Source organism: Triturus cristatus, chromosome 1_1 (assembly GCF_964204655.1).
Source record: "Triturus cristatus chromosome 1_1, aTriCri1.1, whole genome shotgun sequence".
Classification (NCBI taxonomy): domain Eukaryota; kingdom Metazoa; phylum Chordata; class Amphibia; order Caudata; family Salamandridae; genus Triturus; species Triturus cristatus.
In genome coordinates this window covers 302,232,377-302,253,215 of record NC_140579.1, presented here as the reverse complement: position 1 = coordinate 302,253,215, position 20,839 = coordinate 302,232,377, and the positions used below count along the sequence as shown (strand labels likewise).

General features: G+C 44.2%; 1 long non-coding RNA gene across 3 annotated transcripts in view; it reads right to left on the bottom strand.

The window, feature by feature from the left end:
• Positions 1-4,405: 4,405 nt before the first annotated feature.
• The window catches only part of LOC146870156 (uncharacterized), a 282,985-nt gene continuing 266,551 nt past the window's right edge, over positions 4,406-20,839 (bottom strand). For all 3 annotated transcript variants that reach the window (XR_014959106.1, XR_014959100.1, XR_014959094.1), the window contains exon 3: positions 4,406-4,806. This is a non-coding gene — a long non-coding RNA (uncharacterized LOC146870156). The remainder of the gene's footprint in view (positions 4,807-20,839) is intronic.

The window sequence follows — 20,839 nt, the reverse complement described above, 5'->3', positions numbered from 1 at the left end:
GCAAAAAGTTTTCAGTATTCACTCTAGACCCTGGAACACCAGTAAACTCTGGCAATGCCGGCTGCACCATGCCAGGGGCAACCCAAAGGTCATCACTTTCAACGGGAAGCCTTGCAGCCCCAGCCTGCAGCCCAGAAGCCTCTTGCCGCACTACACCAACGGGAAGCCTTGCAGTCCCAGGCTGCAGCCCAGATGCCTCTTGCCGCACTATCGGCACATCAGTCTCCTCCTCTAACACAGGCACTTCATCCGCACTAAGAGTATCTTCATAATCCGATGACTCCATACGGAGAGACAACTCACTGCCAGAATCGTCCCCTGCCTCCTCTCCCTCAGATGCAGAGTCAGTCTCTGAACCAATATCAGAGGAAGACTCAAACAGCAAACCAACAACCTGCTGAGCAGTAATCCTGCGGCTAGCCATTATACTTACTAAGATTGAAGACTGCACAAACAAGTCAACAACAACCAACAATGTGCAAACCAAGTAAGTAAAGAAATGTGTACCTTTATCACAATGATCAATGTACTCAAAAACTATAGAATTCAATTACAAGAGACCGCTACACTCACCGGAACCTACTTTGCAGTGACACAGCAAAAACCAACGATATCCAACTAGAAAGAAGAAAAAAAATGAAAATTACTCACAAGACAACAAAATACACATCGAGCACAAATGCAAACAGTTTTTGCCAAGGGGTCGCTTCCTCATGCAGAAAAATACATCCCTGGTGTCTAGTGGGCTTTTCTGCCCCCCCCAGGAGCAGAAACGGACAGAAAGACGACCGATCTGCCCCCACGGGGGGAAGAAAAGTCTTCCCATTATTTATGCCCCAAAGGAAGCGACCCTTGCCCAAGGGGTCGCTTCCTACATAAAGAAAAAGACATCCCTGGTGTCTAGTGGGCATTTCTGCCCCCCCCCCTGGGGGCAGAAACGGGCAGAAAGACGACCGATCTGCCCCCAGGGGGGGCAGAAAAGTCTTCTAATTATTTTGGCCGCCTAGGAAGCGACCCTTGCCCAAGGGGTCGCTTCCCAAATAAAACAAAACACATCCCTGGTGTCTAGTGGGCTTTTCTGTCCCCCCTGGGGGCAGAAACGGGCAGAAAGACGACCGATCTGCCCCCAGGGGGGTCAGAAAAGTCTTCTAATCATTTTGGCCGCCTAGGAAGCGACCCTTGCCCAAGGGGTCACTTCCCAAATTAAACAAAACACATCCCTGGTGTCTAGTGGGCTTTTCTGCCCCCCCTGGGGGCAGAAACGGGCAGAAATACGACCGATCTGCCCCCAGGGGGGGCAGAAAAGTCTTCTCATTAATTTGCCCGCCTAGGAAGCGACCCTTGCCCAAGGGGTCGCTTCCCAAATAAAACAAAACACATCCCTGGTGTCTAGTGGGCTTTTCTGCCCCCCCCTGGGGACAGAAACGGGCGGAAAGACGACCGATCTGCCCCCAGGGGGGGCAGAAAAGTTTTCTAATTAATTTGCCCGCCTAGGAAGCGACCCTTGCCCGAGGGGTCGCTTCCCAAATAAAACAAAACACATCCCTGGTGTCTAGTGGGGCATCCCTGGAGCAGGACCAGTGCATAAACTTCTGGTGTTTTGACATGTGGAGCTTTAACTGATGCGCGCAGGTAGCCCTGGTGTTTTTCTGGGTACAGCTGTCCCAGGCCTTTGCGTTGTGTGAAGAACGTATTCAGCACATGCACACCTTCTGGGGATCAGTCACAGACATCTGTTGCGACTGTCTCAATCCTGTTGTTTTAGGGGGTGATATCCCTTGCACAATGGAAAACAATTTGAAGAAAATTTTCTTGACAGAATGAAACAAGCATTGGCATAGCCAATAGGTCTCGCCTTTGGGACCTTATAAGTGTTTAGCCATGCAACAGTTAATGTTGTTGCAGTAAGGATATTGTGCTGCATAACTAAATACTTACAAGGTCCCAAAGGCGAGACCTATTGGCTATGCCAATGCTTGTTTTACATGGGTCACTGCATTTTTTACTAATTTTAGTTGATGAAGGTGTTTAGCTAGTGTTTGCAGATAGATGGAATTACCATAGTTCAGACGTGATCTAATTAGCCCATTTCCCACTGGAACATACCAATTTAGCTAAAAGAAAATAAGCAGGTTTTTAGCATTCTCATCTCAGAGAAACAGGACTTTGGTCCCTTCAGTAACTGTGTTTCAAGGGTGAAATAAGCATCAAGATGGATTCCCAAGTTCTATACACATTGTACAATGTTTGGGGGCAAACCCATCATATGGGGTTAGATTCCCTTACCAGATATCGCAATCCTTGCTGTTAAAAGGTGTACAGTTTTATAGGATTTACTTTTAAGAATTTCTTGAGCATTCACCACCCAGTCAAAGTCATACATTCAGTTAGGTTGCTTTGTCACCCACCATCCCATCGTCCATTCGTTATTTAGCCAAGCCCAAAACTAGCTGTGTGTCATTAGCATTCATGTGAAATATTGCCCCTACAAATTGAAGGAGTTTAGCAAAGAAACACAAGTATAGAATTAGAAGAGATGGAGAAAATATTCATTCTTAAGGAACATTTCAGCTAACCTTATAACGCTTGCATTAAGTGGGGGCATGATGGAAGGTTGAAATGTATCTAAGAGCAATAATTTTAACTGGCAATGCCCACCTCTCTCGGTCTACCAGGAAGGTATGATTTATGGTGCGGAAGACCACAGACAGATCTAGTAAAGTCAGGGTCTCAACACAGCAGTCCTCAACTAATGTACATCAGTCATCAAGTAACAACAGATAATCAATTATGTGCTATATCCTGAACGGACGCCAGCCTGGAACGATTCTAAAAGATAACTACCAGCTTTCGGAACGTGTCCACTCATTTTGACCTAATCAAGCGTCGTGGTAGGAAAGGCGCAAGGGTTGATTCCACTGGTGGATGTCTGGACCACCAAACTCTCAGGTGTTATGGTGCAGTGTGTGAAGTAATCTTGAAAAGGATTGCAGCTTACCCAGCACCTCCTTTTCCAATCATTTCCAGAAATAGTACTGTAGGGACAGTGGGGTCTTGCAACATCTTAATTGGACTGTCTGCCCTATTTTGTACAAGACTCTTTTGGAATTAACCACTATACTCCTTTCTTTCCCACACCCTCAGTCTACACTCATCCTATCTACTTCACCTTTCGATTCCTTGATCTGTATATAGGTTCTTCGTTTTCCAACTCTCAGAATGTCCCTAAAAGTATTAATTTTAATTTCCGCCCTATGTAAACGTCTTTTTCTAATTCTTCTGTTAGCACACCTCTTTGTGGTTCTCGGTCTGCTAACTTTGCGCTTCTTCCCTCTAACCGCCACTGATTATCCATGAGGCCCCCGTCCGGTTCTCCTCCCCCACAGTAGCCTTTCAGTCCATGTGCCTCCGATGCAATGCTCTCAGTCTCCACCGAGCCGCCTATCAGTCCTCGTGCTTCTGCAGTAGGTGAGATGCATGTGGGAACGTCAAAACATCCGGTGCTGCAAAATAGAAGGTGGTATGGTTTTTGTAAAAATGGGTAAGGATAAACAGGGCAATAACGACCAACGACACTTCAAAACTAACAACATGCATTTGCATGAAGATACTGCAACTTAAGGCAATATTTTTGTTTCTTCTATCCAATGCATCTCTTTAAGACATTTAGATTTAGCTTAGAGTCAATCAGTGGATGGACTGTGAAGTGGAGAAGGCTCTCATGATGCACAGTAAAGATGAAAAATTAGCAAGGGTGAAAAAAACGAGATAAAAGTTTGTCAACAACAATTATTTAGTACCGGTTATGCACAATGTAAATTAAGACACCTTATTCTCTCTCTCTCTCTCTCTCTCTCTCTCTCTCGAGATAGTGGAGATGGGGCACGCCCTAAAAAGGGAGTGGGTGAATAACAGTGTCAATATCCTACATCTTATTTATTAAATAATTTCCGTTTTCTTTGCATTGCCAAACAAACAGAAAATGCAATGAAGATTAGCCTACACCATTTACGAGTTAATGTCCGGACCTAAAGACAAGAAACTGATATGACTCCAAACCAACTATTTGTTTCCTTCTGTGGTTTGTGGCTCGAGTTATTTTGCATGTTTGGACTCAATCATCAAATAGTTTGTGCATTCTGGCTGAAAACGTAAAAAATATCAGTCATGCATAGCACACACACCCTAAAATCCATAAGCATATCATACAAGGGATACCATCAGCTGCACCCACTGCAGTTAGAGAAGAGCTACAAAGCCCTTTTTAATGTATAGAAGAAGTGTTTTAAGTTCATTCAGCGCTTAAAGAGTTGTAGGACCAAAATCTTTCCATGAGATACACCATCTAGAAAAGCAAAACCCTCTTGCTGATCTAAATGTTTCCAATAAAGGAAGACATTTCAAATCTGAAAAAAATGACTGGATTTATTAGGTCGACTTGTCTTTTCTATCACATTACATACATAAAATATACTGCAAAGACCTTGAGATTAAACAGCTGGCTCAAACTGATAGTGGTCAACAAACACATGAACTCTGTTGTCCCAGAAGATAACGAGGTGAAACGCTGTCGCTGCTGCCGGCACCCATGATGAGTGTCTGTGCAGACACTGCGTTCAGTACGGAAGTTTCTCCCAGTTCTAGTTGTTCTTCATTCCTACAAAGAATGCTGCAGGACTTTCAGGAACGTTCAGTAAACAGGACCTTCTTGTTAGATGTGAGTCAACTGATGCCAGAAACCGGATGCATGAAGCTCTCAATCTTTTCCATTGCACACTTGAAGGGAGAGACGGGTGTGCTGAAGAACTGAAAGAAATTAAAAGATGGGTAGTGAAACGTGCCTGCTCTACATCAAACACGGCTAACAAATGTGGACAAAATGTTCATGACAAATCCGCTTTTGAAGCACATTGCTTAAGGCAATACCTAAAGATTAGAGAAGAATTGGCAGTCAGAGCTATCTAATAGATGGAAAATGCATAATTAGTCATTATGAAACAGTCAACTACATGCATTTCATTGTATATATTTTATTACTGGCAGAATATGACCAATTTTCAAGTGATACCCAATGAAAAAACAGAAATGAACCTATCTGAAAACTTGCCGACCATGTCCCAAACCGTGGAAAATAAACACACACAAGTGAACAGCCTGAATGTCTAGCTTTGTGTGAAATTGATTTGACACTAAATTGCGACCTAAATCTGCCGACGATGGATGCAGCAAACTAGACACGTGAGGCAGGCTTGAGGCGTGCAACTCAGTATTCCCCGATGTTAAAAGGCTGCGTTGACACACCTTGCTAAGGAAACTAACAGAGTTGTGCACCTTCATTAACTTTACATTAGTCAAGAACTTGATTCAGGAGATTACGGACAATAACTTTATACATGTTGTGCCGAAATGCAATGGGATCTCAAAACGAGTGTCCAAGAGGGAGAAAATGGAGACTCTAAAAAATGTCATGGTTAAGTTTTACGGAGGGTCCCAATTAAAATCCTGTTAAGTCAGTAGTAGTTTGGTGTAACTGGAGAAAAACAATTGACGCTGTCTCAAAGCAGACTATTTGTGTTGATAGATCATTGCCCAAACGCAGCCAACAGATCCTAGAAACAGGTACTTCCAAACAGGCGAGGACTCCGTGAGGGCATTGGGCCGTTGCTCCACTTATATTTCTGCCCCTGGCCCCCAAATTAAATGTACTATATTAGGCAGCCGTGCCGTCATTATATTTAAGTGCTTCATTTCAGCAGCAGCCACGTGGGACGGTTGCAGGCAGCTGAGTGAGATCAAGCAGACTGCCAGTGTGTTCCTGGGGTGTCGGGGGGTCTGGAAAGTGAAACAAAGTTGCCATCACATGCACCTGCCCGTACAGCAGCCAGCATAGAGCACACCACGCTGGGTTGGACGGCTGCCTTTCTACGTCTAGCCCAACATGCCCATTAGGCTTCCCTAACAGTCTCGCAAACAGTCCACATTACTGAGACGGGGGTGACTCAAAGCCGCAGCCCCCGGTCTCAGTAATGAGCGGTGAGCTTCCCTGCCCCAGCCAATCCTGGCGCCGCAGCACCAGCAGGAGCAGCATCAGAACTGGCTTTCAGAGATCTGCTACTAGATGCTTCTGCAATAAGCACGTGACCTGAGGCAGCGTGGTGGTGGGAGGACTGGAGAGGCCCGCTCTCTCTCTGCCTGGACTTTCCATGCCCACACAACAGGCGTTGGTTAGTTGGTGGTAAAAACCGCCTGAGTCCTGCGATTGCGAAACCTGAACTTTACACTTACTACAGGTAAATACATTTAAATAAATAAACAAATAAATTAGCAGGTGGCCAGTGTCCCGAGTGGAAGATAAGATTTCCATTAAATTGAGGAACAGAAACCTCTATTGTCTTTATTTATTTGCTTAGTTTCATTCACTTGCGCACTCAGCATGCACGGGGACTAGGTTTGTGCCACATTTGATCCAGGCAACAGGTAAATATTTGCGTTAAGTCACTCAATTCTTGCCTTTACATTACACATGCTTGCCTTAGGGAAGACACAACACAAAGGGAGCAGCAGCCACACATAAAGGTGGCCGAGTTGAAAGTGTGGTTATACAAGACTCTAAATGTTGCAGGAAAAAACGATGGAAACTATGTTAATCAAGCGCCTCCTGCTGCAGTGGCTCCAATGGGCAGAGTGCCCCCGGAGCAGGCTGGGTCCTGTAGTAAAGCTGCGGCATGAGTGGCAAGCAGTTTTTAGGTCTCACCTAGTGTTGCTGCGCGCATTCGCTGCTCGCTCTGTGTGGCTTCTTCTAATTGAGAGATTTCAGTCAGAAGTGTAGTTTAAGCCCCGCCCCTTCTTTCCATTGGCTTGCGTCATCCTTTGTGGTAAACGCTGGCTTCCGATTGAAAATGAGGCTTCTTTGTTACCGCCCTGTCTCTTTTTGGGACGGCCCATCCGGACTGGATCTTTTACTTGCGGCATTATACTGTCTCCTTTAATTAGTCGGTAAGCACTTTTTTCCAGCTTGTTTCACTCTGCTTTCGCACTGCCGCTGAGCGGCGTGCCTCGCTCCTGTTTTATTATATATATATATATATATATATATATATATATATATATATATATATATTCACTGAAAAAAACCATAGGTTTCAGGGGTGTTATAGTTAGCTGGACTTTTCACTTGTACAAAACCATTGAAATTCCCCCGTTATAGTTAGTTCAGCTAACTATAACTCGCGCGCCCGCAATGCACTGCTGATGACGTCACATATTACATCACTCATGACATGGTCAGTGACATCACTCATGACATCACTGATGACATCTCAAATGACATCACTGATGACATCATCCAGTGAATGTGTGTTTTTCTGAAAATTAAATATGTTTTATATATGTATATCTCAAGGTCGATGGAAGAATAAATGGGTATATAAGTGTCTAAATGGATGATTTGTTTTTGAAAAATTGATTGTGTAACTGACTGATTAAGTGTATCATAGTGAATACATGGCTTAGTGAGTAATGTTTAAATATGTAAATATCTGTATCAGTCTCTCACTTTGTGTATAAGTGGCTGCATGGGTTGGTGAGTAGCTACATGGGTGTCTATATAGGTTATTAGTTGGTTTTTTGAGTATCAGTCTGAGTGTCTGCATGGTTCGGTGGGGGGTATTACGTAGTGCATAGGTGCATGAATGAGTGACTCACTGTTTGTATGTGTTGAACACAGCATGTGTGCAGGACTGTATGGGTGGATGAGTGTGTGTATGGGTGTGTTAGTGAGTGAATGACTGTCTCAATAGTGTCTTTATGAGTAACTACATATGTTTTAAACTAGTATATGTGACTATTGGTGTATATATGTGAGTATATGTGAGAGTGAGAGATTGAAAGAGTTCCTGTATGAATAAGTATGTGTTTCTATAAGTGATTGTTTAAAAGACTAAGTATGTGTAAGTTTCCGTAGAAGTAAGTATGGTGGTGTGTGTATAACTGTATATGCAAGTAAATGTATGTTTGATTCTTTATTAGCATGAGTGACTATGTGTGTGAGTAACTCTATGGATGAGTGGCATTGTGTAACAGGATGTATAGGTGTATGAGTACATATGATGAGTGAGTACATGTATGAGTGACTGTATAGGACTGTTGGTGAATGAGTGGATGTGTATGTGGATCTTAGAATTACTGAAGAGGTTGTTGTAACTGGTATTGGTATGTCCATTGTTTTGAAAATTTTAGTCTCTATTTTTGAATGTGTGTATCAAAGGTTATATTAGGGTGAGAGGAGGTCTGCCACTCTATCACAAGGATGATGTCATCAGTGATGTCATCAGTGATGTCATTTGAGATGTCATCAGTGATGTCATGAGTGATGTCACTGACCATGTCATGAGTGATGTAATATGTGACGTCATCAGCAGTGCATTGCGGGCGCGCGAGTTATAGTTAGCTGAACTAACTATAACGGGGGAATTTCAATGGTTTTGTACAAGTGAAAAGTCCAGCTAACTATAACACCCCTGAAACCTATGGTTTTTTCAGTGAATTTCTGAGGTTTTTTAAATGCTAATTCCTAACTATAACGTGCCTGAAACCTATGGTTTTTTCTGTGAATTTCAAAGGTTTTTTAAATGCTAATTTCTAACTATGCCTACAGAGATAGGACATGTGAAGAAAGAAGAAAAAATGCACAGAAAGAAACAAAAGAAGTGCAGAAAGAAGCAACAGAAGTCCTCAAATACGAAGATAAGTGCAGGAAGAAGGATAACGTGCAGAAAGAACAAAAAGAAGAGCAGAAAGAAGCCTTGTTGCAAAATCATCCTGTACCCTCAACTTTTTCAGACGGATACTGGTGGTAACTGAGTCTGACTAACCAGTCCTAGAGCCAGTGCTATGTTAAAAGACACTTAGAATACAGTGAAAACACCTACATACACTAGGGAACATTATGCGTTGGGGTCCCCCTGTGATTAGCATGACCTCCTCTGTAAGCCCCTAGTGTATAATAGGGCATGGGGATTAAAACTACCTCTTAAAACAGGCCACAGGGCGTTTTTGCACACGTTAACTCAGGCCCCGTCCCCTCCCTTCACCACTGTGTAAACACGCCCTGTGTCCATTTTTAGTTGGGAGATTAAGTTCATTTGAATCCTGAGGGTCCCTAGGGTCCAACTAGCCCACTAGGTACCTCCAGTAAGTGCCACAGAGCTGCGTTGCAGAGAGGTGTAAAAAGTGGCACGGCCTGGACCACCTCTCTGCAATGCAGCTCAGTGGCGCTTACTGGAAGCACTTGGTGGGCTAGTTAGCCCCCAGGGGCCCTCAGTATTGAAGGGAAATTATATCCCCAATTTAAAACGTGCCATAGTGCGTGTTTGCACACGTCACCTCAGGCCCCGTCCCCTCCCTTCACCACTGTGTAAACGCGCCCTGTGGCTGTTCTAAGTTGAGAGATTAAGTCCCCCTGAATCCTAAGGGTCCCTAGGGTCAAACTAGACCACTAGGTACCTCCAGTAAGCGCCACAGAGCTGCGTTGCAGAGAGGTGTAAAAAGGGGCTTGGCCTCAGAACACCTGGCTGCAGCGCAGCTCCCTGGCGCATACTGGAGATGCCTGTTGGGGGCGCGTTTGCAGAGTGCTGCACGGAGGGGGCATGGCCTCCGGCATGATGCCAGTCTTTTATTTATTTTAGTTTTTTAAGAAGGGGGGCTGTTTGGTTCCCCTTCTTATTCTAATTTATTGGCCCTGATGACCCCATCCCCCAGGGCCAGTCTCCTAATTATATTTTTTTGACCCCAATCCCCAGGGCCGGCCACTGTTTTTTATTATTTTTAAAAAATATATATTTATAGACACACCTAGGACATGCTGGACAAACCGTACGTACCTATCACCATGACGATTTGCGTGATATTCATTAAAAGGCGACTATGCATGCAATGAATCCACGTGGAATGTATTTACACCACTAGTGAAGCTCTGACATGTCTGATGCCCTACCGTGCCTAATCCTGGTAGACACCCTTGTCGTTTATTTATACAAACATGGGTAGCTATTGACGGGCACATTTAATACACATGCACACCAAGCCATTCAAAGGGGATTCGACAAAAATTCGACCAAAACTATGCAAGAAACCCCCCTCACGGTTAATAAAACACACATCCACTGCCGGATGTGTAATACTTTTTATTTTACTCTCTGGAAAGGGGACGAACATCACTTGAGAGTCACAGCGTGCTCCTGACAGAGCCCAATGCTGTGTTACACCCACCATTGCCTGCCGAGTGCCACACACCTCTGTGTTGTATTCCACTAGCTAGTGCATATGCTATGACACTCTCTAGCCCATGTGCACTGTAACACCACCCCGTGAATATGTCATGCCACACTTGTCTTCGCACGGGTTATATTGCCCCATCTAACGTGCCTTTCTCGATGCCTATGTTATAACGCACAGTGCTATGCCATACATATTACAATCTGGGATCCATATCTTTGTCACAGTGCATATGCAACGTTACACTCCCCAGCACATATTTTATATTACAACTTTAGAGACTAGTTAGGTTACACAACACTGCCCTGTGCATATTACACTCCAAGGCGCATATCGCATAGCACGCGCTAGTGCCTGTGCTATCTCGCGCTCTCCAATGAATCTGTCATTGCGCACAATGTATTGCATATTATTTTTCACGCCCGGTTCATCTTATATCACACTTTTTGGTGCATAGTTTATACCATACACTATATCTAGTTTTCATTTTCAATCGTGCTCTCAGGACTATGTTCTATATAACACTGTGTTCACCTACCCTTTTCACAGGCATTACATTTTGCGATAGGGGGTGGAGGGTCAGGGGGTGTTTCTGCCAAGTGAGCCCGGAGTCACAGTCACAAACGTCCTCTTCTTCCTGAATAAAAGTGAGATTATGCTGCATACTTGTTCATATTTTAAGTAGTTCGCACAGACACAATGTTTTAAAAACAATAAAGTTCCTAATACCCGCCTTCTCTGAACAGTTAGCTTGCTGCCCCATCCCCTTCCTCCCTATCCTCTGTTGTGTGAATCCATGGACTAGCCTCCTCCCTCCTGCCATGCATGGTCTGATGTGCTGCCACTGCCCTCAATTTAGTATGATGTACCAGTCCACTCCTCCTGCCCTCCATTGCCCAATTCTATGCCCCATCATTGACCTCCTGCTTAAACTCTGTGCTTAGCTTGCTGCACCTATTCTCCTTCCCCCTGCCCTCCGATGTCTTTGTGCATGCCCCTGCTCCATCCTTTTTGCCCACCATGTCCCATGGACCTGCCACTCCTATCTACTCTGAATGTTCTGTTGAGCTGCCACTCCCCTCCCACCTGCCTAGCATTGTCAGATGACTGTAACCTGTCCCTGCCACCTCCACCCTGCCTGTCCACATGCCATGCCCCTATCCTCTTCCTCCTGTCCTACATGGTCCATTGTACTGCCACACCCTTCTGCCCTCCCTGGTCTGTTGTGCTGCAACTGCTCCTCCTGCCTGCCCCGTGTGGTCTGTTGTGAGGTCCCTTCCCCTGAACTTTCTTGTCTGTGCACAGGTCCTGACCCTTCCTTCTATCCTCCATCGTCCTTTGTGCATGCCCCTCCACCCTCCTTCTTGCCCATCATAGCCATTGTGCTGCCACTAACCCTCCCACTTGCCATGCATGGTCTTCTGTGCTGCCATGGCCCCTCCCACCTTCCCTGTGTGGTCAGTTAGCTGCCCCTGACCCCCTCCCACCTTCCCTCCATGGTCTGTGTGTATGCCATCACAGTCTCACTGTTGCTCTTCATGGTGTGTCTTGCTTCTAGTGCCCATCCTGCCTGACCTCCATGGCTATCTTGCTGCTCCTGCCCTGCCCCCTTGCCCCCAGCCCTACTCCCTCCCTCCTGGCTTGTCTGTTCCATTGTAATGCCCCTGATCCGTCCCTCCTGCCCTTTATGGTCTGTTATACTGCAGCTTTCTCTCCTGTCTGTCCATTATGGTCAGCTAGCTACCATTGCCTCTTGCCCCTCTGTTCTCTGTTGTCCATGTGCATGGTCCTGTCCCCTCCCTCTTGCTTTCTATGGATTGTTGTGCTGCACTCCCGTCCTGCATGCCCTGTGTGGTGTATTGTGCTGCTGCAAACCCTGATGCCTGCCCTGCAGGGTCAGTTTGGTGCACCTCTCCATGTCCCTCCTGTCCTCTGTTATCCAAGTCCATGACCCTATCCCATTTCCTTCCATGATCCAATGTACCATACTTGCGAACATTTTGAACTTGGTAAGAAAAAAAACTGGGGTATTGATTTTCCCCTTTGAGTTACATTGAAAAAGAGGATATTGTAGACAGGAGACAGATCAAACAAAGCCCATTTGAGCTTAAAAACATTGGACCTTTCCTGGCTGAATCGGGTCTGTTGGCATGTATGGTTGTACTACCATTGCCTCTTCCTTCTGCCCACAATGGTCTATTACATTGCCACAGCCTTGAAGGAGGGTAGATTTTGTATCACAGGGGCCCCCAGGCCCGTTCTGTCCACACCTGAAGTATGAGACCCTTGTCCTTGCCCTGCCAGCTGCATTTGTAGGCCGTATTAAATTGACCCGCGGGTCCTGTGTTGCTATATAATTATCCTGAGACATCCTTACCACTCAGCCAGCATAAAACCCCTGTGTAGGCCCTTCTGTTCAATATGTAGGCCTCTTTGTTAAATTGACCATAGCTCTGCAATTTTAGTGTATAGCAGTCTGAAGGCAGGTCTGCGAGGCCTTCTGATCCAAACTAGTAGCCCCCACCCTACCCGAGTGCTCCGTGCTCGGTATCAAAGTTCAACATCCCCCTGAAGCTGTCGACATACAGTAGGCTGCATCCTGGACTGGTACTTGCTTCCTGGGCAGGTTTCCCGCTTTTAAGGAAGTGGCAACCGCAGAGCGTCAAGTTAGGAGAACTGAGGAGATTTTATACATGAATATATTGAATTCCCGTACAATACCCATTATTTTCTGCTTGCTCTATGGAACTTACGATAAGCGATTGGCCTGAGAGACTGACCTTTTCACCCAGTCCATTGTCAGCATTAAGTGGGTAAATGACGAAATGTCTGGTAAAATCTGCAGACGAAGCTTTTGGGTAGCATACGTAGGTAGATGTAGCGTGCAAAGGAGCCCACAAAATGATATAAAAAGGGAGCACCCACAGATATCGACGGACTACCTCGCCGTCTGTATGTAGGTTAACAGGCAGTGCAGGTTTTCCCCAAGAGCTGGGAGCTCTTGTCTTCCTTTGCTTAAAATGTCTTGCTCTGCTTTGCTTGAAGTATCTTATTCTATTTTACCTATGTGAAATGTCATGTTATGTTTAACCATTGTTCTCTTTACTTTTGCATTTAAAAGATTTTGTATTGTAATTGCAGGAATGCTTGCTCTAAGAGTAAACGTGAGTGTTCCTAGGTAACATTTTCCTTGGTGTAACTTGTTTCTCATGATGCATTTATAGATGTGTTTTCTCTCTCTCTCTGTCAGTACATTAATTGAGATACAGAGAATATTATGACAGCTGTATGATTATCTGGATTCTGTATTTTGTACTTTATGTCTCTATTCTGCGGTTTCTTTGAAGTTGCATCTTCTCATTAAACTGCCATTGTATTCTGCCTCCAATTCCATGTCTCATATGTCTGTTTTCTTCATTTTTGGAGCAAGCGTTCCTAGGCACCCCGGCTCAAATTAAGGTGCCCCTTTTGTCCCTGACTCACTCTCCTGCTCAGTTCTGTGGTGGCTCCCGGGGATCTGGGGACCGCCCCTAGCTTCCTTGACCCGTAATAGATCTTCCCTCCAACAGCCTCTCTTGCAAGTCCTGTATTGTTGGTTTGTTGCCCCTGCCCCCCTTTCCACTGCCCTCCATAGTCTGTTGTGCTTCCACGGCCCTTCCTGCCTGCTCAGTGTGGTTAAATTGTTGCCTTTGCACCCTCCTACCTGCCTTCAATTTTCAGAGTCCGTGCCCCTGGCCTCTGCCTCACAACAGTATCCTAATGAACAACTAGATTGCTAACATTCTATATTTATTACAAAAGTGTGGAACGCCTGACATCATCTTGATGTAATCAAAACTGTAATACCTAGAGCATTTCCTTTAGAAATTACATATATGAGAGGGTCTTATTGGCATCAAAATTATGGTTAGTGCTCTAAAAGACTAAAATAAGGACATATTTTCTGAGTTTTCAAATAGCGACAAAGCACTTTTAAATTATTTGTTATCTTTATGTTTTTTTATCCAGTTGACCACTTGATTAAATGTTGCACTTAGGGGAGAGGATGTGGTGTTACTTCCAGAACTGCAGACTTTGCAACTGGGGAACCAGGTTGAAGTTTCTGCTTCAGCTCGACATTCTGTGATTCTGGTCAAATCACTTAGTCTCCCCATGTCTACAACCAAAATGAATTTGTTCTTGTGTGATGTAACCAATGCTCATGTAAAGCACTCCAATACCTGACAAGTCTGCACTATATAACACTGCAAAAACACAAAATAATAAGTGTTTTGCACACTTCTGTCATTGGGCTATATTTGGGCTACATCTGGGTGATTTTGGGCTACATTTGGGCTCTTTTGTCTCCGGTGGCCATCTTGGGAGATTTATTTGTTATTAAGTTTCCTAATTTCCTCATGTACTGCAGTCTCCTCAGTAGGAAATGCTTTCCGTTTTTTACTTTGATTCCATCATGAAGGTATTCAGATATGTCACACATTTGCCATAAATTCTGAATGTTAGCACTCTAGTTGCTCATGAGATCACTGTAGTAAAACTACTGCACCATGGAAGTCTGCTCCTGGTATTAAAAGTGCATGTTTCAGTCTGCATGTCAGAATTTTTTAATGAAATAGAAGAGGATTTGAGAAGTCACTCAAAATGTGCCCTCATTTTCTTTCTTCAGCATTCATCATAATTTCTATGGCAAAATGAACCTCCTCATTGTGTTCCTTTTTAAATTAAATGTTTTAAGTGTTACCAGTTTATTCCAATCAAGATGGCTTCAGGTGTGCCTTACTTTTGTCATAATGAAGACAGTAAGCGCTCTAGTTGTTTTTAAGAACATTCTGGGACATTCTGTCATTGGGCTATACTTGGGCTACATCTGGGTGATATTTGGGCTACATTTGGGCTCTTTTGTCTCTGGTGGCCATCTTGGGAGACTTATTTGTTATGAAGTTTCCTAATTTCCTCATTTACTGCAGTCTCCTCAGTAGGAAATACTTTCAGTTTTTTACTTTGATTCCATCAAGAAGGCATTCAGATGTGTCACACATTTGCCATAAATTCAGAATGTTAGCACTCTTTTTGCTCATTAGATCACTGTAGTAAAGCTACTGCTCACCAGGGAAAACTGCTGCTGGTATTGAAAGTGCATGTTTCAGTCTGCATGTCAGAATTTTTTAATGAAATAGAAGAGGATTTGAGAAGTCACTCAAAATGTGCCCTAATTTTTCTTTCTGCAGCACTAATCATACTTTTTATGGAAAAATGAACCCCCTCATTTTGTTCCTTTTTAAATTAAATGTTTTAAGAGTTACCACTTTAATCCAAGCAAGATGGCTTCAGGTGTGCCATACGTTTATCATAAGTAGGACTGTTAGCGCTCTAGTAGTTCTTTGGAACACTCTGGGAAGCTGCAGTAGAACACAAAGGAATCAACTGACAGTCTCTGCCCTTGTTGGATGTACATGTTTTACTGAGAATGTCAGGCTTCATTCTCACATGACTGAGAAAGATAATGTGAATTTACAGAAAATAAGCTCTCAGTTTAGCCTATAGATCACCTTCCAAACCTCTGTGGTAAAAGCATGAGAAAATATTTTTCTCTCAATCATGATATCCCAGCAGAAGGCTTTTTCACATGGTGAAATCACCTTAGAACATACCACAATTCCTAAAATGAGTATGGTACCATCAACAAATGATTTATAATGTAACTAAAGTCTTAAAACCTTCTATTAACTGCAATGCTTTTTAATGAGGTGCTATCATGTATATTGGTCCCAAGATGGCTGCCAACACTTCTTGGATGAAGTGCTGACAGCCAATCAGATCTCAGGATGAGATGTGTGGTTAGGCTCCGCCCACATATATATATGCTTTTAAATGCTATTTTCTCAGGCAATACTGAACAGATTTACACCAGACCTGCAAAAGGCACTTCCTTGACCTTATGGCTACCTCTCTGCCAAATTTCAAGTAATTCTGTTCAGCCGTTCGGGCTGTAGCTGTGTCTAAAGGTCCTATGGAAAAATGCATGGGGAAAACGCGTTTTGGGACCCCCCTTTTTTCTCGGCCCCTGCTTGACAAATCCCCCCGAGACTTTCAGGGTAGGAGCGGAGCGTAGCGCCCCACCTATTTTGAAAATTTCGCGAGGATTCGTCGACCGGCGCCAAAGTTATTCCAAATAGAATGTTGCGGATTTCCTATGGAAACAGGGTCCTAACTATAACTACCTACTGGCGACCGCCAGTAGGTAATATATATATATATATATATATATATATATATATATATATCCGCGCCAGCCGCGCCTCTCCACGGGGTCATCAGATTCCCTGCCGCTAAGCGGCGTGCCTCGTTCCCGTTTTATTTATATATACGCGCATTATCGTAGGCCACTGAGCTGTCCCTGACATGGCGCGCGCGGACCGAGTTAATCAAGGGTAGTCCCCAGGAGCACATAAAGGTCGCGGCTCCTGGCAATAGAGGGGGGCTCAGGTGGTTACATGTCCCTTCACTCGCGTGTTGCAACGCGAAGCGAGAGAGGCTCCCTGTCCGGGCACGAGGTGATGGGCCGGTTCGTAGGGGAGGGAGGTAACGTATGTCAATACTTTTTGCTAATTTGATTTTCTCTGGATCCAGACGGGCACGGAGTGGCATGTAAATAGTGATTCTGAGTAACACGGCGGTGGTGTCTGTACTTTGTGATGTTTCTGTTCATATGTGACTCCCACATTGCCCCACACGTGCTACTGTTAACCGTTAGTGTCACACTAAAGAAGCCACAGATAGGTCTGCTAACGGGGTGCCACAAGGTTTTCCGCGTGACTCAGTTCCCTTGCTGTGCACTGCTGTCTCGAGCACACAAGAATGCACCGCTACCAGGTCTCTGACACATACGTGCGTACGTCTGCTTGCGCTCTTCCTTCCTTTACCCAATCTCCCACCCCTAACTGTCTGCGACACCAATTGCATGTACGCGCGTTCTCAGCAGGCCGATACATATACCTATTCCAGTTTCTAGCTGCTGCTCTGTGTGTGCCTGTTTTTTGTTACTTTTTTTTTGGTAAGGAGCCCCGCTTTCTGATGGGAGGTGGGGTGGGGGCCGTTGGCCATTGCGAGTCACGTGATTGTGCACCTCTAGCTTGCTTCTGTATAACAAGCATTTTCAATGCAATAGGTCTCGCATTTACACGAGTTTAAGCTATTGGCATTGTAAGTGACAATGCCTTTTATTTATGTTTTAAAAATGAAAACGAAAATAAAAGGCATTGTCATTTATAATGTCAATAGCTCAAACTTGCGTAAATGCGAGACCTATTGCATTGCAAGTGCTTGTTAATCAAATGCCTCCAGTCCTGGCAGGTGGCAACATTTGGACAAAGCAAAAATAAGTTGAATTAAAAAACATGAGAAACGTAAATAGGCTGCATCGCCGAAATGGATTACATAACGTTATGGGTTTTTATAGTCATTGTTGAGAAGCTGACAAGTCTTTTTGTCTGTGAAGTTAAGGACAGTTTTTCAGGGCCCAGGAGAGACCTGTTTCACAGACAGTTTAATTACTGGTGAGTCTGGGTGCTAATAGGATCTGCACACTTGAAGTCGTGGGTGTACTTAAATGCCTCAAACAAGTCAAAATGGGTTTGGGTCTCAGGGATTAATTTTAATGACCACTCAGCACTACACTCCCCGAAAGTAACTAAACACAATACAAAAAGTAATGGAGGGTCAAAGGTATGAAATTCACAAGATACGACTATGCAATAGAGCTAGTGATATTGGTTCGCTAGACAGGGTACATCATTCATAGTTTTTGAAAAGTACCCATCAGTAGCTCTTCCTGGGCGCCCTTTTCATCATGTGGGTTCCTTCTAACCATGAAGGATAGGAAAAGAGTTTAGTCACGAATGACAACATAGGAACCAGTGATGGTATAACTGGGTCGCAGGGGGCTACTGAAAAGCAGTGCGAGAAAAAGTGAAATAGTGCAAAAGTGCAAAATAGTGATATTAAAATTAGATGGCTCTGAGGAAAGTACTTATTTATTTGAGACCTCAAAGTCTCTAAAGCTTAAAAAGAGCGAAATTGGTAGTTTTAACTAATAGCTACCAACAGGTTGGTCGACATGTTTCAGCAGGAATTACGGATCACACTGGTATCCACTGCATTCTTCAGGACCTGTGTCGCTACTGCTAGTGTTGTGTGAAGAAAATATGAAAAAGGAAAAGGTATCACCTGGGTATTAGTGAAGGATCATTCTCCCAGCTATGAAGTCCGAAGGAGAACAAACATAGTCGAAAACAAGGGAAAAACATATAATTAGTATATCTACGGTATCCAAAACATTTACATGGTATACCATATCTATAAAGAGAATTTATGAAGCAATCCTCTTGGTAGTGCTTTAATTACTACATGGAACTACAATACCTACATATGATATGTAGTAGGGCTCCCACTTACCATATTGTGCAGGAGAGTACTGCCTCACCTCACCTGGCAAACAGCTCAGGTAATTGAAGCACCGCTCTAGTGGAAAGAGAGAGACACATACAGAGACACGTCAGCAAACAGCTGACTTCACACATAATCACAAATTGTACTGGTGTTAATAGTAGGTCAAAAAAGCCAAAAAACCCTGGCTAAGGCAATGGCCGCAGTTGAACAAATGGCAGAGATCAGACCCTCGATGGCCTGAAAATATGTTTAATGACAATTAAGCCAGTGCAAAGAACAAGCATATCTGTTCCTAAACATTGAGGTATGGGGTCCGCCTGCACCTCATTTTATGATTACTTATGCAAGTATCACTTAGTCATTAGAGAACTGCCACTAGTACACATCGTGACAGGATCCCTGCTTGTGAGGTTATATTTTAGCAGGTTATATTTTAGCATCAGCACTCCAGCTATTATATTAGAGCGCATTTCGTTAGTAATACCATCATCTGGGCGGTATCTGGTTAAACTGTAAACACATAGGCAGAGCGCCAGTACACAACACCCGCAATGACGCTTTTTGAACATTTGCTGAAAACTGCTCGCGTGTGGGTCATAACCAGCAGCCCAACGCGAGAGAACAAACAGAGCTCTAATGCGCCGTGAGTCAAATGTCAATTACCGCGCTGAGGGTTTAAACTCCACAAAGGCAGCAGAGCTCGATAGTTAATGCAGAGCTCTGGTCCTCCGTAAAACAATTAGCTCTTACCGCGCTCTGGGATTGAACTCTACACTGGCAGCAGCGCTCAATGGACTCTGGATAAACAATGCGCACACTGGTGGCGAGCGCGCACAATGGCATCCTGCTACTAGGATTGCTGACAGACAGGCAAGAAGAGCGTGTCTCTCACCTGTCCGTCGGTACTTCCAGCGTCCCTCTGACTGTAAGGGGAGGTAACGCGCGGAGTCAAACACTACAGTTTTACTTCCTCAACTGGGCGTGTCAATTGTCATCACATGACCACTAAGGATTCTGGGATATGTAGTCCTATTGAGAGAAAGGACGCTCACAGGTAGATTAGAGCTTATGAAAGCTCACAAATTTATTAATTTATTTATTAATACTCAGTCTCCAGAAACATTGATATTTGCATGTATGTTTAAAGCAGGGGCATCCAAAAGAAATGGTTTTTTTGGAGGTACTGTTGTTTGTAAAAGCTCAGGTACAGCGCACTAGCAGCTCTACATGTTACTATGGCTACCAATGTTGTAAGGCTCTATTTTAAGCCAAGCAATACCGCACTGACAAGTGGAACGGTAAAAAATAAATAACAAATAAAGATCCACTGAAATTTTCTTTATTATTTATTTTAATTTTAGACAGGTGAGCACTTGTTGATCAGGCAGAGGGGCTCCAATATGTGTAAGATATAAGTTGACGAAGGCAACGGGGTGTTTATGCCCGACAAAGGCCTAGAAAACACGTGTGAGGCTACACCATCACAAGGAATGGAAGATTATGGTGAATCATACATTGAACCTCACAAGAAATGGCGAAGTATGGAGAAAAGCAACCGTAGCCTGTAAACTGGTCAGGATCAGTGCCAGACCCCATATAAATGTTGAGATGACTAATACGCTAGAGGAGTGCATCTCACAGAGACATCCACGGGATGTCATCATTCAACCCGTCCTTGTCTGAGTTCAGAGTGTACACCCATTTTTGTTCTTTCCTGAACAGAAACTTGCTAATGTCTGTCACATGGTTGGGTATCAGGGGCTGTTCTAGAATGGTCCATCGAAATTCATCAGGGCCATGTCCCACCTCCAAAAAGTGATTGATCATTTTGGTGGACTGTTTACGACAGCGGATGGTGCTCCTGTGCTCGGAAATGCGCGTCTTGACCTTCCTGGTCGTCATACCCACGTATTTGTATTCACAGGGGCAGACTATCAAATAGATGACATTGAGGCTGTTTCAGCAGGAATTACGGATCACACTGGTATCCACTGCATTCTTCAGGACCTGTGTCGCTACTGCTAGTGTTGTGTGAAGAAAATATGAAAAAGGAAAAGGTATCACCTGGGTATTAGTGAAGGATCATTCTCCCAGCTATGAAGTCCGAAGGAGAACA